An 8318-nucleotide genomic window follows, 5' to 3' on the forward strand; every position below is an offset into this window, starting at 1 on the left:
CGGCGTTCCAAATCAACTCAAAAATGCCCGGCGTTTAACGCCGGAACTGGCACAAGAATGGGAGTTAAACGCCCAAACTGGCACAAAAGCTGGCGTTTAACTCCAAGAAGAGTCTCTACACGAAAATGCTTCAATGCTCAGCCCAAGCACACACCAAGTGGGCCCGGAAGTGGATTTTTCTGTCATTTACTCATTTTTGTAAACCTTAGGCTACTAGTTCTTTATAAATAAGACCTTTTGCTATTGTATTTTCATCTTTGGACATCTAGTTCTTAGATCAGATCTTGGCTCTTCTGGTTCCCTCTCTGGGGCCGAAGCCAATGATCACTATTATCACTTATGTATTGTCAACGGTGGAGTTTCTACACACCATAGATTAAGGTGTGGAGCTCTGCTGTACCTCGAGTATTAATGCAATTACTATTGTTCTTCTATTCAATTCAGCCTATTCTTGTTCTAAGATATTCATTTGCACCCAAGAACATGATGAATGTGATGATTATATGACACTCATCATCATTCTCACTTATGAATGAGTGCCTGGCAACCACTTCTGTTCTACAAGCAAACAAGGCTTGAATATTTATCTCTTGGATCCCTTAATCGGAATCTTCGTGGTATAAGCTAGAATTGATGGCGGCATTCAAGAGAATCCGGAAGGTCTAAACCTTGTCTGTGGTATTCTGAGTAGGATTCAATGATTGAATGACTGTGACGAGCTTCAAACTCGCGATTGTGGGGCGTTAGTGACAGACGCAAAAGAATCACTGGATTCTATTCCGACATGATCGAGAACCGACAGCTGAATAGCCGTGCCGTGACAGGGTGCGTTGAACATTTTCACTGAGAGGATGGGAGGTAGCCACTGACAACGGTGAAACCCTACATACAGCTTGCCATGGAAAGGAGTAAGAAGGATTGGATGAAGACAGTAGGAAAGCAGAGAGACGGAAGGGACAAAGCATCTCCATACGCTTATCTGAAATTCCCACCAATGAATTACATAAGTATCTCTATCTTTATCTTTATGTTTTATTCATCATCCATAACCATTTGAGTTTGCCTGACTAAGATTTACAAGGTGACCATAGCTTGCTTCATACCAACAATCTCTGTGGGATCGACCCTTACTCACGTAAGGTTTATTACTTGGACGACCCAGTACACTTGCTGGTTAGTTGTGCGAAGTTGTGTCTATGCCATGGTATTGAACACCAAGTTTTTGGATTCATCACCGGGGATTATTTGAGTTGTGAAAAGAAGAGATCACAATTTCGTGCAGCAAGTTTTTGGCGCCGTTGCCGGGGATTGTTCGAGTATGGACAACTGACGGTTCATCTTGTTGCTTAGATTTGGTATTTTTTTCAGAGTTCTTAAGAATGAATTCTAGTGTTTCAAGGTGATGTTCTTATCATCACCAAAGCTGATTGATTTTCATCAATTTAGCTCTTGAATGCAATGTCCTGCTGAAGCTTGTTCAGCCATGTCTAATTTCTTTAGACTAAAGCTTTAGACTAACATTGCATGATTCCTGGAATTCTCATTAAGAATTTTGATACCTTTATTTTCTTTTTTCACTTAATTTTCGAAAAAAAAAATTTACAAAATCATAAAAACCAAAAATATTTTATGTTTCTTGTTGAGTCTAGAGTCTCATGTTAAGTTTGGTGTCAATTGCATGTTTCTGTTCTTCTTGCATTCATTCATGTGTCTTAAGTGATCTTCAAGATGCTCTTGATGATTTCATTACTCTGATCTTTAGATTCTCTTGACTTGAGTGTTTTGTGTTTCTCGTATGCATTCTCATTTTGTTGTGTCAATGGTATACAAACTGCTAAGTTTGGTGTCTTGCATGAATTGTTATTTGATTTTAGTTACATGTTGATTATTAAAAATCCAAAAATATTTTTAATTTGTGTCTTTTCAAGTCAATAATACAGAGAATTGAAGATTCAGAACATACTGTAGAGGAATTATACAGAAAAAGCTGGGCGTTCAAAATACCCAGTGAGGAAGGCAAACTGGCATTTAAACGCCAGCCAAGGTGCCTGGCTGGGCGTTTAACGCCCAAAAGGGTAGTGGTTTGGGCGTTAAACGCCAGAATGTGAACTATTCTGGGCGTTTAACGCCAGGATGGCACAAGAAGGAAGATTCTGTTTTTAATGCAATTTTTTTCAAGTTTCCAAAATCTTTTCAAAATCAAATCTTTTTCAAAATCAATTTCTTTCCATTTTCAAAAATACTTGCTATCAATTAATGATTTGATTCAACATTTCAAGTATGTTGCCTTTTCCGTTGAGAAAGGTTTAATGTTTGAATCATATCTTTTCTTGTTAGCCAAGTTATTAATTTTTAAAATCAAATCTTTTTAAAATGTTTTTCAAATCATATCTTCTCAATCACATCTTTTTAAAACCAATCATATCTTCTTAACCACATCTTTTTCAAAATAGTTTTCAATAAAATCTTTTTGATTTCTAATTTCAAAATCTTTTTCAAAAATCACTTTACTTCTTTCTCAATCTTGTTTTTCGAAAATCAATTGAAGTTTTTCCAAATGTTTTTAAAATGTTTTTAAACTATTTTCAAAAATTTCTTCCCCTCTTCTCACATCCTTCTATTTATGGACTAACACTATTCCTTAATGCACAATTCGAACTCCATCTTTCTTGATAAGTTCGAATTTTCTAACTCTTCCTTCCATTTTTCTTTTCCTCTGACACCTCAAGGAATCTCTATACTGTGACATAGAGGATTCCATATTTTCTTGTTCTCTTCTCTTTCATATGAGCAAGAGCAAAGACAAAAGCATTCTTGTTGAGGCTGATCCTGAACCTGAAAGGACCTTGAAGCGAAAGCTAAGAGAAGCTAAGGCACAACTCTCTGTAGAGGACCTAATAGAAATCTTTAAAGAAGAAGAACCCATGGCAGCCGAAAACAACAACAATGCCCAGGTGCTGGGTGACTTTACTGCACCTACTCCCGACTTCTATGGGAGAAGCATCTCTATCCCTACCATTGGAGCAAACAATTTTGAGCTTAAGCCTCAATTAGTTTCTCTAATGCAACAGAATTGCAAGTTCCATGGACTTCCATTGGAAGATCCTCATCAGTTTTTAGCTGAATTCTTGCAAATCTGTGACACTGTCAAGACTAATGGGGTTGACCCTGAGGTCTACAGACTTATGCTATTCCCTTTTGCTGTAAGAGACAGAGCTAGAATATGGTTGGACTCACAACCTAAAGAAAGCCTGAACTCTTGGGAAAAGCTAGTCAATGCCTTCTTGGCAAAGTTCTTTCCACCTCAAAAATTGAGTAAGCTTAGAGTGGAAGTCCAAACCTTCAGACAGAAGGAAGGAGAATCCCTCTATGAAGCTTGGGAAAGATACAAACAATTAATCAGAAAGTGTCCCTCTGATATGCTTTCTGAATGGAGCATCATAGGTATTTTCTATGATGGTCTGTCTGAACTGTCCAAGATGTCTTTGGATAGCTCTGCTGGAGGATCTCTTTATCTGAAGAAGATGCCTACAGAGGCTCAAGAACTAATTGAAATGGTTGCAAATAACCAATTCATGTACACTTCTGAAAGGAATCCTGTGAACAATGGGACAAATCAGAAGAAAGGAGTTCTTGAGATTGATACTCTGAATGCCATATTGGCTCAGAACAAGATATTGACTCAGCAAGTCAATATGATTTCTCAAAGTCTGTCTGGAATGCAAAATGCACCAAGCAGTACTAAGGAAGCTTCATCTGAAGAAGAAGCTTATGATCCTGAGAACCCTTCAATGGAAGAGGTGAATTACATGGGAGAACCCTATGGAAACACCTATAATCCTTCATGGAGAAATCATCCAAATCTCTCATGGAAGGATCAACAGAGACCTCAACAAGGTTTCAACAACAATAATGGTGGAAGAAACAGGTTTAGCAATGGCATGCCTTTTCCATCATCTTCTCAGCAACAGACAGAGAGTTCTAAGCAGAACACCTCTGACTTAGCAACCATGGTCTCTGATCTAATCAAAACCACTCAAAGTTTCATGACTGAAACAAGGTCCTCCATTAGAAACTTGGAGGCACAAGTGGGTCAGCTGAGCAAGAAAATTACTGAACTCCCTCCTAGTACTCTTCCAAGCAACACAGAAGAAAATCCAAAAGGAGAGTGCAAGGCCATCAACATGGCCGAATTTGGAGAGGAGGGAGAGGCAGTGAATGCCACTGAGAAAGACCTCAATGGACGTCCACTGGCCTCCAATGAGTTCCCCAATGAGGAACCATGGGAATCTGAGGCTCACACTGAGACCATAGAGATCCCATTGGATTTACTTCTGCCATTCATGAGCTCTGATGAGTATTCTTCCTCTGAAGAGGATGAGTATGTCACTGAAGAGCAAGTTGCTAAATACCTTGGAGCAATCATGAAGCTAAATGACAAGTTATTTGGTAATGAGACTTGGGAGGATGAACCCCCTTTGCTCACCAAAGAACTGGATGACTTGTCTAGGCAGAAACTACCTCAAAAGAGACAAGATCCTGGGAAGTTCTCAATACCTTGTGCCATAGGCACCATGACCTTCAAGAAGGCCTTGTGTGACCTAGGGTCAAGTGTAAACCTCATGCTTCTCTCTATAATGGAGAAGCTAGGGATCTTTGAGGTGCAAGCTGCAAAAATCTCACTAGAGATGGCAGACAATTCAAGAAAACAAGCTTATGGACTTGTAGAGGATGTTTTGGTGAAAGTTGAAGACCATTACATCCCTGCTGATTTCATAGTCCTAGAGACTGGGAAGTGCATGGATGAGTCCATCATCCTTGGCAGACCCTTCCTAGCCACAGCAAAGGCTGTGATTGATGTGGATAGAGGAGAATTGATCATTCAAGTGAATGAAGAATCCTTTGTGTTTAAGGCTCAAGGATATCCCTCTATCACCATGGAGAGGAAGCATAAAGAGCTTCTCTCAAAACAGAGTCAAACAGAGCCCCCACAGTCAAACTCTAAGTTTGGTGTTGGGAGGCCACAACCAAATTCTAAGTTTGGTGTTGAACCCCCACATTCAAACTCTAAGTTTGGTGTTGGGAGGTTCCAACATTGCTCTGAGTATTTGTGAGGCTCCATGAGAGCCCACTGTCAAGCTAATGACATTAAAGAAGCGCTTGTTGGGAGGCAACCCAATCTTATTATATTTATCTATTCTCTTTTGTTATTTTATATTTTCTGTAGGTTGATGATCATGAGAAGTCACAAAATCAAATGAAAAAGCAAAAACAGAAAGAAAGACAGAAAGAAAAACAGCACACCCTGGAGGAAGAACTTGCTGGCGTTTAAACGCCAGTAAGGCTAGCAGATGGGCGTTTAACGCCCAGTCTGGCACCATTCTGAGCATTTAACGCCAGAAAAGGGCACCAGACTGGCGTTAAACGCCAGAAAAGGGCAAGAACTTGGCGTTAAACGCCAGAAATGGGCACCAGCCCGGCGTTTAACGCCAGAATTGGCATGAAGAGCAATTTTGCTCGCCACTTGGTGCAGGGATGACTTTTCCTTGACACCTCAGGATCTGTGGACCCCACAGGATCCCCACCTACCCCACCACTCTCTCTCTTCTTCACCCATTCACCAATCACCTCAACACCTCTTCCCCTAAAAACCCCTCACCCAAAAATCCCATCTTTCTCTTCACCACTCACATCCATCCTTCATAAAACCCTACCTACTTCACCATTCAAATTCAAACCATTTTCCCTCCCAAACCCACCCATACATGACCGAACCCTACCACTCTCCCCACTCCTATATAAACCCATCTTCACTCCTTCATTTTCACACAATCTAAACACCCCTTCTCCCCCTTTGGCCGAACAACATAGCCATTTCCATCTCCTTCATTTCTTCTTCTTCTACTCTCTTCTTTCTTCTTTTGCTCGAGGACGAGCAAACCTTTTAAGTTTGGTGTGGTAAAAGCATTTCTTTTTGTTTTTCCATAACCATTTATGGCATCCAAGGCCGGAGAAACCTCTAGAAAGAGGAAAGGGAAGGCAAAAGCTTCCACCTCCGAGTCATGGGAGATGGAGAGATTCATCTCAAGGGTGCATCAAAATCACTTCTATGAAGTTGTGGCCTTGAAGAAGGTGATCCCCGAGGTCCCCTTTAAACTCAAAAAGAGTGAATATCCGGAGATCCGACATGAGATCCGAAGAAGAGGTTGGGAAGTTCTTACCAACCCCATTCAACAAGTCGGAATCTTAATGGTTCAATAGTTCTATGCCAATGCATGGATCACCAAGAACCATGATCAAAGTGTGAACCCAGACCCAAATAATTGGCTTACTATGGCTCGGGGGAAATACTTGGATTTTAGTCCGGAAAATGTAAGGTTGGCATTCAACTTGCCCATGATGCAAGGAGATGAACATCTCTACACTAGAAGGGTCAACTTTGATCAAAGGTTGGACCAAGTCCTCACAGTCATTTGTGAAGAGGGCGCCCAATGGAAGAGTGATTCAAGAGGAAAGCCGGTTCAACTGAGAAGGCATGACCTCAAGCCTGTGGCTAGGGGATGGTTGGAGTTTATCCAACGCTCAATCATTCCCACTAGCAACCGGTCCGAAGTTACTATAGACCGGGCTATCATGATTCATAGCATCATGATTGGAGAAGAAATAGAAGTTCATGAGGTTATATCCCAAGAACTTTATAAGGTGGCGGACAAGTCCTCTACCTTGGCAAGGTTAGCCTTTCCTCATCTCATTTGTCACCTCTCTTATTCAGTTGGAGTTGACATAGAGGGAGACATCCCCATTGATGAGGACAAACCCATCACTAAGAAGAGGATGGAGCAAACAAGAGACCCCTCTCATCATCAAATCCCTGAGATGCCTCAAGGGATGCACTTTCCTCCACAAAACTATTGGGAGCAACTGAACACCTCCCTAGGAGAATTGAGTTCCAACATGGGACAACTAAGGGTGGAGCACCAAGAACACTCCATCCTCCTCCATGAAGTTAGAGAAGACCAAAGAATCATGAGAGAGGAGCAACAAAGGCAAGGAAGAGACATTGAGGAGCTCAAGCACTCCATAAGATCTTCATGAGGAAGAACAAGCCGCCATCACTGAGGTGGACCCGTTCTTTAATTTCCTTGTTCTTTATTTTCTGTTTTTCGAAAAATCATGCTTATGTTTATCTATGTTTGTGTCTTGTGATCATTAGTGTCTTAGTGTCTGTGCCTTAAAGTTATGAATGTCCTATGAATCCATCACCTTTCTTGAATGAAAAATGTTCTTAATTGAAAAAGATAAGAATTGCATGAATTTTGAATTTTATAACAGATTAATTATTTTGATGTGGTGGCAATACTTTTGTTCTCTGAATGTATGCTTAAACAGTGCATATGTCTTTTGAATTTATGGTTCATGAATGTTGGCTCTTGAAAGAATGATGAAAAAGGAGACATGTTACCGAGGATCTGAAAAATCATAAAAATGATTCTTGAAGCAAGAAAAAGTAGTGAATACAAAAAAAAGAGAAGAAAAGAAAACGAAAAAAAAGAGAGAAAAAGAAAGAAATAAAGTTGTGATCCAAGGCAAAAAGAGTGTGCTTAAGAACCCTGGACACCTCTAATTGGGGACTCTAGCAAAGCTGAGTCACAATCTGAAAAGGTTCACCCAATTATGTGTCTGTGGCATGTATGTATCCGGTGGTAATACTGGAAGACAGAGTGCTTTGGGCCACGGCCAAGACTCAATAAGTAGCTATGTTCAAGAATCATCATACTCAACTAGGAGAATCAATAACACTATCTGGATTCTGAGTTCCTAAAGAAGCCAATCATTCTGAATTTCAAAGGATAGAGTGAGATGCCAAAACTGTTCAAAGGCAAAAAGCTAAAAGCCCCGCTCATCTAATTAATACTGATCTTCATAGATGTTTTTCGAATTCATTGTATATTCTCTTCTTTTTATCTTATTTGATTTTCAGTTGCTTAAGGACAAGCAACAATTTAACTTTGTTGTTGTGATGAGCGGATAATTTGTACGCTTTTTGGCATTGTTTTTAGTATGTTTTTAGTATGTTATAGTTAGTTTTTAGTATATTTTTATTAGTTTTTAGTTAAAATTCACTTTTCTGGACTTTACTATGAGTTTGTGTGTTTTTCTGTGATTTCAGGTATTTTCTGGCTGAAATTGAGGGACCTGAGCAAAAATCTTATTCAGAGGCTGAAAAGGACTGCAGATGTTGTTGGATTCTGACCTCCCTGCACTCGAAATGAATTTTCTGGAGCTACAGAAGCTCAATTAGCGCGCTCTCAACGGCG

The 8318-nt window shown here is 40.1% G+C and overlaps 1 non-coding gene across 1 annotated transcript; it reads right to left on the minus strand.

The window, feature by feature from the left end:
* Positions 1–3317: 3317 nt before the first annotated feature.
* Positions 3318–3425, minus strand: LOC112804289 (small nucleolar RNA R71). The gene has a single exon (XR_003202903.1). It is a non-coding gene; the product is annotated as a small nucleolar RNA R71 (small nucleolar RNA).
* Between the last annotated feature and the right edge of the window lie 4893 nt (positions 3426–8318).

The sequence above is a fragment of the Arachis hypogaea genome, chromosome 5 (genome assembly GCF_003086295.3).
Source record: "Arachis hypogaea cultivar Tifrunner chromosome 5, arahy.Tifrunner.gnm2.J5K5, whole genome shotgun sequence".
In the NCBI taxonomy this organism is placed as follows: Eukaryota; Viridiplantae; Streptophyta; class Magnoliopsida; order Fabales; family Fabaceae; genus Arachis; species Arachis hypogaea.